Source organism: Leucopleurus acutus, assembly GCF_964270905.1.
Source record: "Leucopleurus acutus genome assembly, chromosome: 5".
Lineage (NCBI taxonomy): Eukaryota > Metazoa > Chordata > Mammalia > Artiodactyla > Delphinidae > Leucopleurus > Leucopleurus acutus.
The window spans coordinates 87,266,408-87,281,725 of NC_139147.1; the positions used below are offsets into that span (position 1 = coordinate 87,266,408).

At 42.4% G+C, this 15,318-nt stretch overlaps 1 protein-coding gene across 7 annotated transcripts in view; it reads left to right on the forward strand.

The window, feature by feature from the left end:
- The window catches only part of PEX5L (peroxisomal biogenesis factor 5 like), a gene marked incomplete at both ends in the record, with an annotated part of 183,943 nt that overhangs the window by 26,340 nt on the left and 142,285 nt on the right, over positions 1 to 15,318 (forward strand). The gene's annotated exons all lie outside the window — the stretch shown is intronic.

A 15,318-nucleotide genomic window follows, 5' to 3' on the forward strand; every position in this document is an offset into this window, starting at 1 on the left:
ATCTGGTATGTTTAACAGACCTTCCCGTCAAAGCTGCCCAGCAGAGGAACCAGCTGCCATGAAGCAGCAGCAAGTGGTGCACCAGGAGAACCGGGCACTGAGCTAAGGAAATGCTGCAGCACTCCTAAGGAAAGGTTCCTTCTGTGGATAGAAGGTACAATCCTGTTAAACATTTACTGAGCCTCTAGTATGCGCCATGTACTGTGTGGGCACTGTGGGAGCTGCCAAGATGCTGGACCCTGGTGGAGGCTGTAGTCTTAGCTAGCCTGCCATCATGTTAAGAGGTTTATATACATTAGTTCTTTAACCTTTATAAATAACCTTGAGAGGTAGGTGCCATTAACCCCAATCAAAACAGGAGGATACTGACACTTAGATTGAGAAAGTTGTTCAAGGGCACAAGATAAATGACAGAGAGAGGACTTTAACTGGAATTAGAAGTCTGTGCTCTTAATGACTGATGCCAAATATCCTTCCTCAGTGGGGACACCAGCTTGGAATCCTGAGTCATCACTCAGCCACTTTGTCCCATCCCTGACGTCTTAGTGCTCAAGCTCTAGCCCATTGCACACTGTCCAAACCACATCAAAAAAGAGCAACCTAGGAACTCCCATCCACTAGCCCCTCCCTGGTTACTGGGCATGTGATATGGGGAATGCAGTTAACTTGGTTCTATCCAATGGAATCACAAGGAAACCAGTTACAAATTGTCTTCAATTTTTCAGTCTGTTGTTTCTAAACCAGTCGGTAAAATAGGAGACGTTCTAAGTGCCAGCACTGCACAGCTTTTCTCATTTCAAGTATGACTTTGAGGTCAGCATTACAACAGAAGATCAAGAAATAAACATATTGAGAGGCAGTCTTGCATTGGGAAGAGGACATAGAGGGAGAGCTTAAGAGATCTGAGTTTAAGTCCTGATTCTGCCACTTACTAGTTTTGTAATCTTGCCTTTCCCTTCATTAGAGTGTGTTCCTGTTTCTGCGTGTATAGAAATGGGGCTTGTAGATTGTTATGGGTGTGTCACAGATGCTCAAGAAGTGTTTGTATTCCTTCCTCAAATAATAATAGAAAAACTGCTAAACGTGCCTTAAAATGGGCATAACTTAAAGTCTTACAAGATTTGCAAGAATTGACTTACCAACGCAATACACCAGTAACATGTGATACAGTCATTTTAAGGAGCATAATTAATTTTGTAAAAAAAATTTTAAACTGGAGGAGGATAAAGGGAAGAAAAAGGGAAACTGATATTTATTAAGCTCCTGATACATGCCAGGCCATGCTAGATCTTTCCAGACATTTTATTTAATCCACACAACAGTGGTGTGAGATAAGCAGTTTTATCCTCACTTTCACAAATGATGAACCCTAAGGTTGAGAGGTTAAGAAAACTGCCTGAGTATTCAAGACCAGATTTGAACTCAAATCTGAGCTCTTCTAACAGGGACCAAAGTGTTTTGATTCTTGTTGAATAAAAGTTTCTTCTTAAGGGGCTGAGTTGAGTGCAAACATCTCATCTCTTATGCATTTCTGAGGGCAGAAATCTGCTATCGTCTGAGTTAATAGTTGCTCTTCCAACAGGAACTGACGTGGACTCATGTTTCTAAAATTTCTGGTGTAATCTCTCTACTCTCCAAAGTTTGGAATAACTCTTGATGAAAGATATTGATATTATGATCTGTTTTTATATGGCAAAGTAGTCTGTGCGTTCATAAATGGTCCTAACTGTAATTTGAATGGCTATAAGTTTACAAACTTTTTTGATCATTAGTTTCTTTGGGAGGACATATTCTTCTGGAAAGTTTGTCGAGAATCTCATTAAAATTAAGCATCTCTTTCTCGAAATATTTGAGCTACGCAGTTTTACCAGGAAGCCTTATCTGGTCCTGTTTCCTTCTGCTTTGTGCAAGGAATTTGAATAGTTGATGTAGAAAGGAAAAAGGAGATGGAGGAGAATTGGTAGAATTAAGCATTGTGTTGAGAATTGTGACTGAGCCCTCCAAGAGACCTTTGTCTGACTGAAGCATCTAAGAATTCAAGCCTTGTTTTTCTGTCTCTTATATAATGACAGCAGTGGGCCACAGATGTCACATGCTTTGCATGCACTGCTTCATCTGCCTTTTTGTGGTTCTTCACGTGGTAGAAGAAATATTGCTCACAGAATTCAGAATGCATTCAGCTTCCTAGAAAATCAGCTTTCAGTGGACAGAAACTGAGTTTCCATATCTAAACACTACAGCAAAGAATTTGACTAACTGAACGTGCGTTTCTGTTCTCCTCACAGTAATTTACTGCAGGCTAATTGTTACACGTTTAAATACTTTGAATAAATGAATTAAAAGCCAGTTTTCATCTTCGTTCTTCCAATTCGTTAGATGCTTTCATTTTAGGAAATGAGGAAGTAGATGTGATTCATTGTGCAACAAATGAACAATTCACTCATTTATGCAAGGAATAAGTATTGGCTTGGCTATCTCTGTGCTAAAAGATGAGATGATTTGTTTCCCCATTGCCAAGGTGACCACTGGGCATACAGTGAGTGGTCATGCAGGGTAAATGCTGATGGTGGAGCTAACTTAATATAAAGATTTTGCTTTGAACCCAGCACCAACCTTCATGTACCATAAACAGAAAATTAAATTTGGTCCTAAAAGTAAATACAGTAAAAAAAAAAAATTAAAACAAAATTCTTGCTTAGTGTTTTATTTTTACAAGCACTTTGGTATGTGTTATACCATTTGATTGTCATACAACAACCTTGGATGTCAGTATTATTATTATCCCCATTTGACAAGTAAGAAAACTGAAGTTCAGAGGACGTTAGTGCATTGCTCAAGGACGCCCAGCTTGTAACTAATAGAGTCAGAATTGGAACCCAGGTCTCCTGGTGCCAAAATGTTATACTCTTTCCACTATATCTGCTGTAATTAACATAAAAGGACATAATGGGGAGAGAAAGAAAAGGTCGTCCTGAAACTGTCCTTTGATTGTTCTCATTTCTATCACAAGAGGCAGCCTTCCTCAAGCGGCTAAACCAGGGTGTGAGATCTGGGAGGTTGAGTTGAGAGGTGAGCCTTGTGCCTGCCTATCGTCCTCAATGTGTGCCCCCCAGGGAAGGCAGGAGTGGGGGAGAAACCATCCATCTCATGGGTATGGGCAGGGAGGGAGAATCTGCGTGCAACACGAGGCAAGTGAGGGCCAGGAGATTCAAAAGGGAGGAGATTTCTTCGCTGGAGAGATGGGGGCCTTGGGCGCAGGCAAGGAGGCAGTGGTCAGAGGTTCCAGGCGAGCCGATGATCACCGCGATCCCAGAGTGCTGGCATTGCTCTGGCCGCTATAGACACAGCCCGCTCCCAAACAGCCCCAAGAGGTGTGCTGCGTTGGGAGTGGTCCTCATTAGACTCCTGGTGCAAAGAGTTCTAAGACAGTCAAAACAACCGAAGTATCAGTCTCAGAAAGGGAGCCCTCAAAGGAAAAATGTGGCTCTTGCTTGTTTGGAGCAACACAGAAAAGGCTGTCACAATTACTTTCAGTTCAGCAGCCACTTTCTAGGAGGCTTCCACAGAGCAGCGGTCCCCAACCTTTTTGGCACCGGGGACCAGTTTCGTGGAAGACAGTTTTTCCATGGGGGAGGGGGGATGGGCAGATGAAGCTTCACTCGCTCACTGCTCACCTCGGCCTGTACGGCCTGGTTCCTAACAGGCCTTGGACCAGTACCGGTCCATGGCCCAAGGGTTGGGGACCCCTGCCATAGAGCGATAGTGTATTTACCACAAGAGTTTCTTCTCACAGTTGTGAAAAGCAGCGCACACCTTCGATCCCAATCGTCTCCCTCCTGTCAACCTCCTTTTTGAAATAACTGATTAAAAGTCTTGTTACTTTCAAAGGGAGAGATGTCCTAATCCTACAACTAATGTGAGCTATGTCAGGAAGGTTTGGGCAGGTAGGTTGGTTGGTTGGTTTAATTTTTGTAACTACCCTGTCTCCCCTCTCTTCCCTGCCAGGTGAATCAGTGTCATGGCAAAGGCTTTAGCACCATGCAGACCAGGGTTCAAATCCCAGCTGTGCTATTTATTATCTGTGATTTTTGAGCCAGTAACTCTCTGATCATCAGTTACTTCATCTGTAAAATGGGGGGAATGCTGCCCACCTGACAGGGTTGTGAGAATGACACGAATGCTACATGTTAAATGCTTACCATAACATGATACTGAGTGAACTAAGCCAGACACAAGAGCACAAATGTTCCATACATGTGAAGAATCTAGAGTAGTCACATTCACAGAGACAGAAAGAATGGTGGTGGTTGCCAGGCGCTCTGGGAGCCGGGAATGCGGAGCTAGTGTTTCATGGGTAGAGAGATTCCATTTGGGAAGATGAAAAAGTTGTGGAGATGGATAGTGGTGATGGTTGCGCAACAGTGTGAATGTACTTAATGCCACTGAACTATACGCTTAAAAATGGCTAAAATGGTAAGTTTCGTGTTATATATATTTTACCACAATAAATAAAGTAAATACATCTTTAACGTTTACAATAGCACTTGGCCTGCACTAAGTAATAAATGGTACTTCTAATCCTGTGTCCCACACTTGGCATACTTCTATCATCTGCCACTTTTCACACTGTGTTTTATCCCTGTTTGTCACTATTACACTTCAATCTCCCTGAATGTAAAGGACCATTGATTATATCTTATTCATCTTTCCTGTCTCCATAGTGTCTGGCACATAGGAAGCACTCGTTAAATGATTTGAGGGAAGAGAGAAGGTTGCTAATACTCTTTTCCTTCTGTCTTTTACATCCTAAAACCTCTAAACAGTGCAGTATAGGTCACTTATTTCTCTTGGGTGCTAGAAGATCATTATTTGGACTAAAATAATGAGCTCATACTACTGTACAAATGTATTAGTTTCTTTAGTCTTCAATAAATGAGGGGGGAATTCCTCTAAATTAAGCCTCTGAGGGTTGACTCCATTTTGTTTTTAAGGAGTTTTATCTTGCTCTAAAAATACAGACAGAACAAAAATGGAGTGTAAGCTCGCTGTTCCTTTAGAGGGATATGAATCCTGTATAGAGTTTACCTTACCTGAATATACTGGAGCTGCACACAGTCCAAGCTATGAACAGTGTCATTTCAAAGAAACAGATGCTTTGAAGAATACTGCAGATAATTAATGAAGTTTCCTGATAGTGGTGACTAAGGGGGGGTCTCACAGCACATCACACAGAAAGCCTCTCACTAATATATCTCTTTCCTTCTCATTAAACTTACCCATTCACAGGAACTGCTAAAATCAATCTCCTTCTCTCCTTCTCTTCTCCCTCCCTCCCTGCCCATCCCCCTCCTCCATACTTTGTCTTCTTCCATCTCTGCTCATCCGTACCCAAAGTCCAGGCTCCTGGGACTTGACTGTCCCCTATGTACACAGTTCCTGGGAAGCATGGCCAAGTCCCCAGCTCTGAATGGTACCCAACAAGGATCGGCACATGCTCCATCCCCCTCCCTGGAATTCTGGTGAATAAAATTAAAATTCTGCACCTTGTGAAATGCTGAGGGGCCCCAATGCCAAGCATTTCCGGGATATACTGCTGGAGAACTATTTGGCTGTGATCATACCAGTCTTATTTTATTTTTTTATCCACCCTCATTTTATAGGACAGTAAGTTGATACTAAATAACAAGAACTCGTTGTTTCTCTGGGTAAGTGCTTCCCAAATTTTTTCAGCTGTGTACCATCAGACCCTGCTCTTCTCAGGCCACTCTCCAAGGAGATGTGCCTGGTCACAAACCTTGCCTAATACCCAAGACGTGTCTTGTTACTCTGTGGGGATCAAGAGCTGCTCCTGGCCCGACTGTAACCTCTTCATGGCTTATAAACATGTTAGTTGGGATGCTCAGCTCTGGGTCGTGAAAGAAGTTTAGGAATGTGAATTATCACCTCATTGGACCTCTCTGCACTTGTATAAATGAGGGGCCTAACTGGACTGTTTGTTATAAGGTCTCCTTCAGGCCTAAAACTCTACATGTCTGTGGTTAACACAGAAAGCCACATGCATTCAAAACTAAGATCCAGCCTCTGCTTTCTTCAGACTTCCTTTGAAACTTAATTCCCTAAGACCTAAATATTTTATTCACTCTCTTCAGAACCCTCTAGAATATCTTGCTTTAGTGTAAGACTTCAAAAATGACCATCAACACAAGTCCCACCCACAGAGCTTCTGATTCATTAGAGAATTTGCATTTCCAGCAAGTGCTTCAGTGATGCAGGTACTTCTGGTCTAAGGACCACACTTTGAGAACCACTAGACTAAGAATTTCAAGAAACCTTTACTGACACTTTCTAGTGAGAGATATTAATCCTGTTTTTCAGGGCTGATCACTCCTGGGATTTTTCTTTTTCAGAATCTTTATTTCAAAGGATGCTTACTCAATCAAAAATTATTGTCCTAGAAGCTCTACCCTCATAAAAATGAAGGTCATGTAAGAAACTTAATTTTCAGGACAAGGAATCTGAGGTAATTCTTAGGAGCAGTGAATTTCCCAGAGGAATGCAAATGGCATCAAGTTCTGCGGCAGAGTACCAAGAGCACAAAGCAGTCTTTTCCCCATTTCACAAGACATTCACTAGGCCCGGCCATCTGTTCAGGGCTCATGTTTTGTGATCCCGGTGGATAAAACACTTCTGACAATTGCTACACCAGAACTTCACGTCTGATGCAATAGGTACTGTATGCTGAGCTACAGAGGAGATTTAAGACTGGGGTCTAATGGCTTAAGACAGGCCATCACTGGTCTCAAAACGTGCACGAAGCAGCAACTGCAGGTCCCAGAGCATTTAGAAGATGCAGCACCCCTCACCCCGCAATTTAGCTTCTGAAATGGAACAATGACTCCCATGAATTTGAAACACTCTAAGAAAGGAATTTGAGCTTCCCCTGCCCCTACCCATGCATCTCCCCTTGAGACATGTCTCCTTTGAAAGCTCCTTTCCCCACATAGAGTATTCACCTTTTCATTGTGTTGCTCTGTGGTATTTTCCCCATCAAATCTTATTTTCTGCGGTTATGTTAATGAAGGTTATAATGCCAATCCCAATGGATGCAGACAGTTTTATTAAACACACTGTTTCCATTACCCGCCAAGGTGTTAAATGATGGTTTAGAGGTTTGAGTTCATCATGCTGATCTAATTATACCAGATAGCTCTTGTTGAATCTCCATAGTAAATGGATTTGAAAACCTTTTATGCAGATGCACAATTTTGAAGGGATTAGCAGATTAAACATCTTGTAATGTCTTATCCCTGCCAGTGAGTAAAGGGCAGGGTGCATCTAGCATCTGTACTCTTTTGAATCTAATGAAAAAGAGGGTGGTCAGCTAGCCCACACTTAAATAGGTGAAAAGAGGGATTTCTGGTATGAACGCCACAAGCAATTTCATCTCTCTGGAGCTTTTCTTGAGAGGGTTCGCCCCATGTTCTATATTCACCGCCACATAGTTCACCTAAAAGATATTTACCTCTTCAGGCACTTCCCTGGTGGTCTACTGGTTGAGATTCCACACTTCCAATGCAGGGGGCATGAGTTTGATCCCTGGTAGGGGATCTAGGATTCCACATGCCCGCAGAGTGCAGCGAAAAATTTTTTAAATATATTAAAAAAAAAAAAAGATGTGCACCTCTTCAGAGTCAATCAATCATCATGATGTTTAGTAAGCCCTCTGATGCCGTAATTATGAGGTGATGGTGATACAGTGGGAATGGTGCTGATGAAAGTGATGTTGGAGGGGCAGAGGTATGGGAGGTAGTGGTAGAGATGATGGTAGTAGAGGTGGTGGCAGATGTGATGGGAGGTTAAGGGAGTAGTAGAAGGGGTGGGGGTGGTAGAGATGGAGATGGAGGAGGTGGAGGTAATAGAGGTGGTAGGGGTGGAAATGCAGGAGGTGGAGGTAAGAGGTGGTAGAGATGAAGATGGAGGAGGTGGAGGTAAGAGGTGGTATAGGTGGAGATGGAGGAGGTGGAGGTAATAGAGGTGGTAGTGGTAGAAATGGAGGAGGTGGAGGTAATAGAGGTGGTAAGGGTGGAGATGGAGCAGGTGGAGGTAATAGAGGTGGTAGGGGTTGAGATGGAGGAGGTGGAGGTAATAGAGTTGGTAGGGGTGGAGATGGACGGGGTGGAGGTAATAGGTGTTAGAGGTGGAGTTGGAGGAGGTGGAGGTAATAGAGGTGGTAGGAGTGGAGATGGAGGAGGTGCAGGTGTAGTGGTGGTAGGGGTGGAGACGGAGGAGTTGGACTTAATAGAGGTGGTAGTGGTGTAGATGGAGTAGGTGGAGGTAATAATGGTGGTAGGGGTGGAGATGGAGGAGGTAGAGGTAATAGAGGTGGCAAGGTGGAGATGGAGGAGGTGGAGGTAGTAGAGGTGGTAGGGGTTGAGATGGAGGAGGTGGAGGTAATAGAGGTGGTAGTGGTGGAAATGGAGGAGGTGGAGGTAAGAGGTGGTAGAGGTGGAGATCGAGGAGGTGCAGGTAATGGAGGTGGTAGAGATGGAGATTGAGGAGGTGGAGGTAATAGTAGTCCTAGGGTTGGAGATGGAGGAGGTGGAGGTAATAGTGCTGGTAGGCGTGGAGATAGAGGAGGTGGAGGTAAGAGGTGATAGAGGCAGAAATGGAGGAGGTGGAGGTAAGAGGTGATAGAGGTGGTGATGGAGGACGTGGAGGTAAGAGGTGATAGAGGTGGTGATGGAGGACGTGGAGGTAAGAGGTGGTAGAGGTGGAGATGGAGTAGGTGGAGGTAAGAGGTGATAGAGGTGGTGATGGAGGACGTGGAGGTAAGAGGTGGTAGAGGTGGAGATGGAGTAGGTGGAGGTAAGAGGTAATAGAGGTGGTGATGGAGGACGTGGAGGTAAGAGGTGGTAGAGGTGGAGATGGAGTAGGTGGAGGTAAGAGGTGATAGAGGTGGTGATGGAGGACGTGGAGGTAAGAGGTGGTAGAGGTGGAGATGGAGTAGGTGGAGGTAAGAGGTGATAGAGGTGGTGATGGAGGACGTGGAGGTAAGAGGTGGTAGAGGTGGAAATGGAGGAGGTGGAGGTAAGTGGTGGTAGAGGTGGAGATGGAGTAGGTGGAGGTAAGAGGTGATAGAGGTGGTGATGGAGGACGTGGAGGTAAGAGGTGGTAGAGGTGGAAATGGAGGAGGTGGAGGTAAGTGGTGGTAGAGGTGGAGATGGAGTAGGTGGAGGTAAGAGGTGATAGAGGTGGTGATGGAGGATGTGGAGGTAAGAGGTGGTAGAGGTGGAGATGGAGTAGGTGGAGGTAAGAGGTGATAGAGGTGGTGATGGAGGACGTGGAGGTAAGAGGTGGTAGAGGTGGAAATGGAGGAGGTGGAGGTAAGTGGTGGTAGAGGTGGAGATGGAGTAGGTGGAGCTAATGGAGGTGGTAAAGTTGAAGATGTAGCTGATGGAGGTAATAGAGTTGGTAGAGGTGGAGATGGAGGAGGTGGAGGTAATAGAGGTGGTAGAGGTGGAGATGGAGGAGGTGGAGGTAATAGCCGTGGTAGAGGTGGAGATGGAGGAGGTGGAGGTAAGAGGTGGTATAGGTGGAGATGGAGGAGGTGGAGGTAATAGAGGTGGTAGGGGTGGAGATGGAGGAGGTGGAGGTAAGAGGTTGTAGAGGTGCTTGTGCTGCTGCTCTGCTTAGTCAAGGGGAACCCAGCAATGCTTGGCCTGGTAGATACCTCCCTACTTTTCAGAGGAAACCCAGAGAAGAGACAGCATTATCATTCTACCTAAGAGAAGCCTCATCTTCCTGCCTCCTTCCTGTTCTAAATGCACCAAACTTGGTGACTGTTGGACACCCCTGAGAAATGATACCACCACCCTTGAACTAAGTTTCCAGAATTACCAATTCCTTAGAACCAGGTATTCAGAAACACTGAGGACGCCCTGCTTCTCCCAAGCCAAAGACCTGACCTGGTTTCTACCACATCTGGTTACATACGTCCTACATCCACTGCAAGGGCAACCCCAAAGCCTAGATTCTGTGCAGCTGGGACTTCTGACTGGAACTGGGGAACACACTGGGCTTTCCTGGAGAGAATAAAATTAAGATGATTGATTGTCATATTATGGTTACATGATAGGAAGCCAGAGTTGAAAGATCGAAAGTGTGTTTGTAGGCAAACTTTTTACAGTGCTTAACAAATGCTATTTGATTTTTTCAAATAAACTTTTTCTTTTGAAAAGTATAAAGGTTAAACAGAGAGTCCCCACATATCCTGTATTCAGTTTCCCCTGTTGTTAGCATCTTACATTAGTATGGTACATTTGCCACAGCTAATAAACCAGTATTGCAAGTTCTTTGGTACATTACCATTAACTAGACTCCACACTTTAATTGGATTTTATTAGTATTTCTCTATATATAAAACAATATGAACTTTTTACTATTGCAACATGGTAAACGCCATCACACAAGACTGCTTGAAGCTCCTGAGGTTAGCATCTGCTTTTATACATTTGTTTATATTTTTTTAGCACTTTGTATATATTAGGGACACAGTAAACATGTGTTGACTGCTTAGATGACTGCAATAGCCCACTGATGCCATTTTAGCACACAGTGATGCACCAACCTCACTCAGTACAGGGATAGTTTTATACACCTGGAACATAACAGTAAGTAGGGAAACACGCTATTATGCAAGCTGTCAGGTGTATTTCCCTGACTTTTATTTTCAGAAAGGCCAGCCCAGCACCCGTCTGTGCTGAAGACAGTGCTTATAGCCATGGAGTGAGGATTAAGACTTTCAAGGTGATCTCAGTGATAGTACAAGAGGGAAAGGCTGGAAGGTCAAGAACCATATAAATCCCTACTCATCCTCATCCTTCTCCTGGGTGACTAGACTCTCTGGGAGGCGCATGACACCCTGTCCCTTCTCCTGTCAAGGGCACCTACACAAAACTGTGTCCAGCCCCTCTAGCAAAGACCTAATTCCTCGATAGTCAAGGTTCTTTTGCAAACTGAAGGTTTTCCTGAAAGTTAGCAGAGCAAAATTAGGCTACCTAGAAGGGACAAAAAGGGGGAAATCATTAGATCCAAAGCTTAAATTAGAAACTAAAAGCAGCTCCTTTTGATTCAGTAATAATAGCTAACATTTCCTAAATGCCAAGTGTTCTAAGAGGTTTATTAACTCACTTCATCCTTCAAGAACCCAAGAGTTATGTTCTCTCTTACACAGACAAAAACTTCTTCCTCTCCTTCCTTTCCATTTGTTCAAATGAGTAGATGAATCCCATCCGAAATGTATTGACACCTTTCATCCTGAAAGATGGTGAAGTACTCTGCCGGTGTGTGAACCTGATTCCAGATGAAAAATATCAACAATTCTACCACCCTCACACTACCCTATGCCCATCTCTTCATTTCTTCTCTCTCTCTTTCTCTCTCTCTCTCTCTTTCTCTCCCTCCTCTCTCCCTCCCTCTCTCCCTCTCCCTCACACGCATGCGTGCACACACACTAGAAGGTGGGCTACCATGAAAGTTACATACATACATACAAATTATAGCTTTCAAAATAATTTGTTCTGCTTCCTTTAAGCTTCAATAGGGAAAGAATCAGTAGGTTAACTTAAAAAAATAAAAGGTGCACTTCTTCTTATTAATCTATGCTCATGGTAAAAATAAATAACAAAAAATTACACACAGGTTTAAAGAAAGCAAAAATGACCCATAAGCACATCCCAAAGATAACACTATTTTGTGGTAGTTTCTCCGAATCTGTTTTTTGTATGCATGTATGGTTTTCCTTAACTGAAATCACCTGCATATACACTTTGGTTCTCTTTTTTCACGTAACATGGCACATTATCATTTTCCTGTGTTATAAATTTTTCAAAAATATTTTTTGTGGGGCTTCCCTGGTGGCGCAGTGGTTGGGAATCCACCTGCCGATGCAAGGGACGCGGGTTCGTGCCCCGGTCCGGGAAGATCCCACATGCCGTGGAGCGGCTGGGCCTGTGAGCCCTGGCCGCTGAGCCTGCGCGTCCGGAGCCTGTGCTCCGCAACGGGAGAGGCCACAACAGTGAGAGGCCCGTGTACTGCAAAAAAAAAAAAAAATTTTGTGGCTACAGCAGTATATTTCATATTGTAAGTTAGGGCTAATGTTAAGTCTTCTCACCTCAGTAGCTCCCTCAGTTCCTCCGCCTCCACATATACAACCTTTAAAAAACAATTCTCACATAACAACAAAATCATACAGGACTTTTCATAAGCTTGGTTTTTCTTCTGGGTTTGATTCCTGGCCAGATTACTTCTGCCAAAGTCTGGTCTTTTGCTATCCAAAATGCTTTAAAATTGACATCTGACCATTTGTAATGGGGAGGCACACAAACGCAATGACTCTTTAACATAGGAGATTGCATCAGCAAAAAAAAAATTTTTTTTGAAAAATTACATTAATTCAATCAACTGCTACCACATAAGATGATCAATATTTTAGAGATGGTAGTTTCCAAACAATTAGAGTATTAGTACTGAGCCCTTTTGTGTACTCAGCAAAACCCCACACAACCACAATAATAAATGGTCTATGGAATACAGATTGGTATTAGATTCATAATAATATTTTCTGGTCAAATAATTATTTATTTGCTTCATGTTTTGTCAATGAAAGTAGAGTGGAGAAAATATAGACTTTGATGTCAGATGTAACTGGATTCCAGATCTGCCGTTCAGTAACTTAATTTTTACTAGGCAAGTTGTTTCACCTCTGAGACTCAGAGACCTCATGCACCAAATAAGGACCATGGAGCCCATTTCATTATGTCATTAGTGCTTAGAAGTAATTGAGACACTGTGTGAAGATTCTCAACAGTTCATGGTAGATAATGGAGGCTTCATAAATGCTAATTCTCACTGCCCTTCCTTCTCCCTAAATAGTCCAGTTTACCCAACAGACATTTAGCTTAATTCCTGGTTCAGTATACACATCCTTTCCAGTCTTCCTCCTACATATATACATAGATCTTACCATATCCGCTTGCACAGAAATGTGCTACATGTAAATGCAAATTTTACTCTATGCAAATACTTACAGGACAACTTCCAGAGTAGCAGCTATTCATATGCACGAATTGTATGCCAACCTACTCACTCTGGAGAAGGTTGGTACAGACTGGATGTGAAAGCAGGCTGGCCACGGCATCTGCTATGCTCGTCAATTGCCAGGCTGGATTTGGCAGATCTTCCTAGCTGGTCTGGGAGGATATTCCCTTCTTCTTCTGTGTCCCATTGGGTCCTTCTGAGTACTGTGACAACCTTCCCAGAGAGAGAAGTGCTCTTCTTTCATCAGGCATGTCAGAATGGGCCACAGTTCAAACTCAAGTGTCAGAAAATATAGGGAACGGACTGCAGTCTAAAAGCATTGCTACTGAAGGTTGTCCATTGGCACCACCTGGGAGCTTATTAGAAATGCAAATTCAGGGGCTCCCCACAGACCTACTGAATCAGAATCTCTGGGAATAGGGCTCTTCAGGGACTCTAGTACTCAAAAAAGTGTAATGTAAAGTGGAACTGCATTCATTCAACAATGTGTTTTAAGTACCTTCCTCTCTCACTTGACACCAGACATACCTTGCCCCCTTGCCATACCTTGAAATCCGAAAAGTAAAGACTCAACATAATTAATTAGAACTGTTAAAATTCTATCTGTATTTTATCAATGTTTCTGGTTGTAAATTTCAGACTATTTTCCAATTCAGTTAAAAATTCATTTGAAATGCTTGCTTTTTAGTAATAGATATTTCACTGGTGTTGAAATTAGTTTTCTCAAAAGAGGGAATCATGCATTGTTCCACGGCATCCAGTCACTTAATCTAGGCTGGTGGGGTAGGTGACAGCTCCTGCATGGAAGGCACATGTGCACATAGCAGTTCTATAGCAGGTTGCCATTGTGATTTCCATGTCTGGCCGTAGATTTCCTGGTAACTAGAGTCACTGAGTACATGATCAGGAAGAACACACATGGTCCAGGATATCCATCACTGCTAGAAACAATACAAAATGTGTGTGGATAAAAGTCTGGGGTCATGAATTAGTCCATCAAAAGTGTCTTTATAAAAAAAGTTAACATAAATGGAGCTTAAGTTAACTTTTATTTTTCCAATTTGTAATAAGATGCAAATCAAATTATATCTGAAACCCAATCACTTGTGCCTTTTGAAATGTCTTAAATGTATTTGCCTAGTGTTCATTCCTCAAAATATCATAAAGCATAATTTGGCAATATCAAACATATTCAGCTTCATTTTGTTTACAATATGAAGATAGATCTTTTTTTCTTTCTAATTATAAAGCTTATACCTGCTCATGTATAACATTCATGCAAAAAAAAAATTTATGCAAACATAAAGAGGGGAAAGAAAGCAGTTCAAAGTTACCATCTTAAGGTACTCACTTTTAACATTTGGGGGGCTAACCTTACACATGCCTCCCTATAATCACACACAAACAATTTTACGTAACTGTGATCATGCTATACCTGAGGCAGTGAACCGTATTTTTTTTCTCCTCCCTATGTCCTGGGGCCCTTTAGATCTTGGTAAATATAATTTATATATTTTAATAACTATGTAAAATTTTGTTTTATGGATTACATTATATTATAATGTGTATAACTCATTCTCAATTCATACAGTTTAGAATGCTTCTAGGTTTCCATACTTCTAAATAATATTAGAATAAACATCCTTGAACATGGATATCTTTGCACTTTTCTGATATCATTAGCATAAATAAGTAGAAGCAAAACTGTTGATAGAAGACCATGTCATTTAAAAGTTTGACTCCACCAGCAAACTGCCCTTCAAAAGGACTATGTCAATTTCTCTCCCATATACAGCACATGAATCATTTTTTTTCTTTTTTTTTTGACTTTTATTTATTTTTATACAGCAGGTTCTTATTAGTTATCCATTTTATACATATTAGTGTATATATATCAATCCCAATCTCCCAATTCATCACACCACTACCACCACCACCACCACCGCTTTCTCCCCTTGGTATTCATACGTTAGATCTCTACATCTGTGTCTCTACTTCTGCCCTGCAAACTGGTCCATCTGTACCATTTTTCTAGTTCCACATATATGCATTAATACACAATATTTGTTTTTCTCCTTCTGACGTACTTCACTCTGTATGACAGTCTCTAGATCCATCCACGTCTTGACAAATGACCCAATTTCATTCCTTTTTATGGCTGAGTAATATTCCACTGTATATATGTACCACATCTTCTTTATCCATTCGTCTGTCGATGGG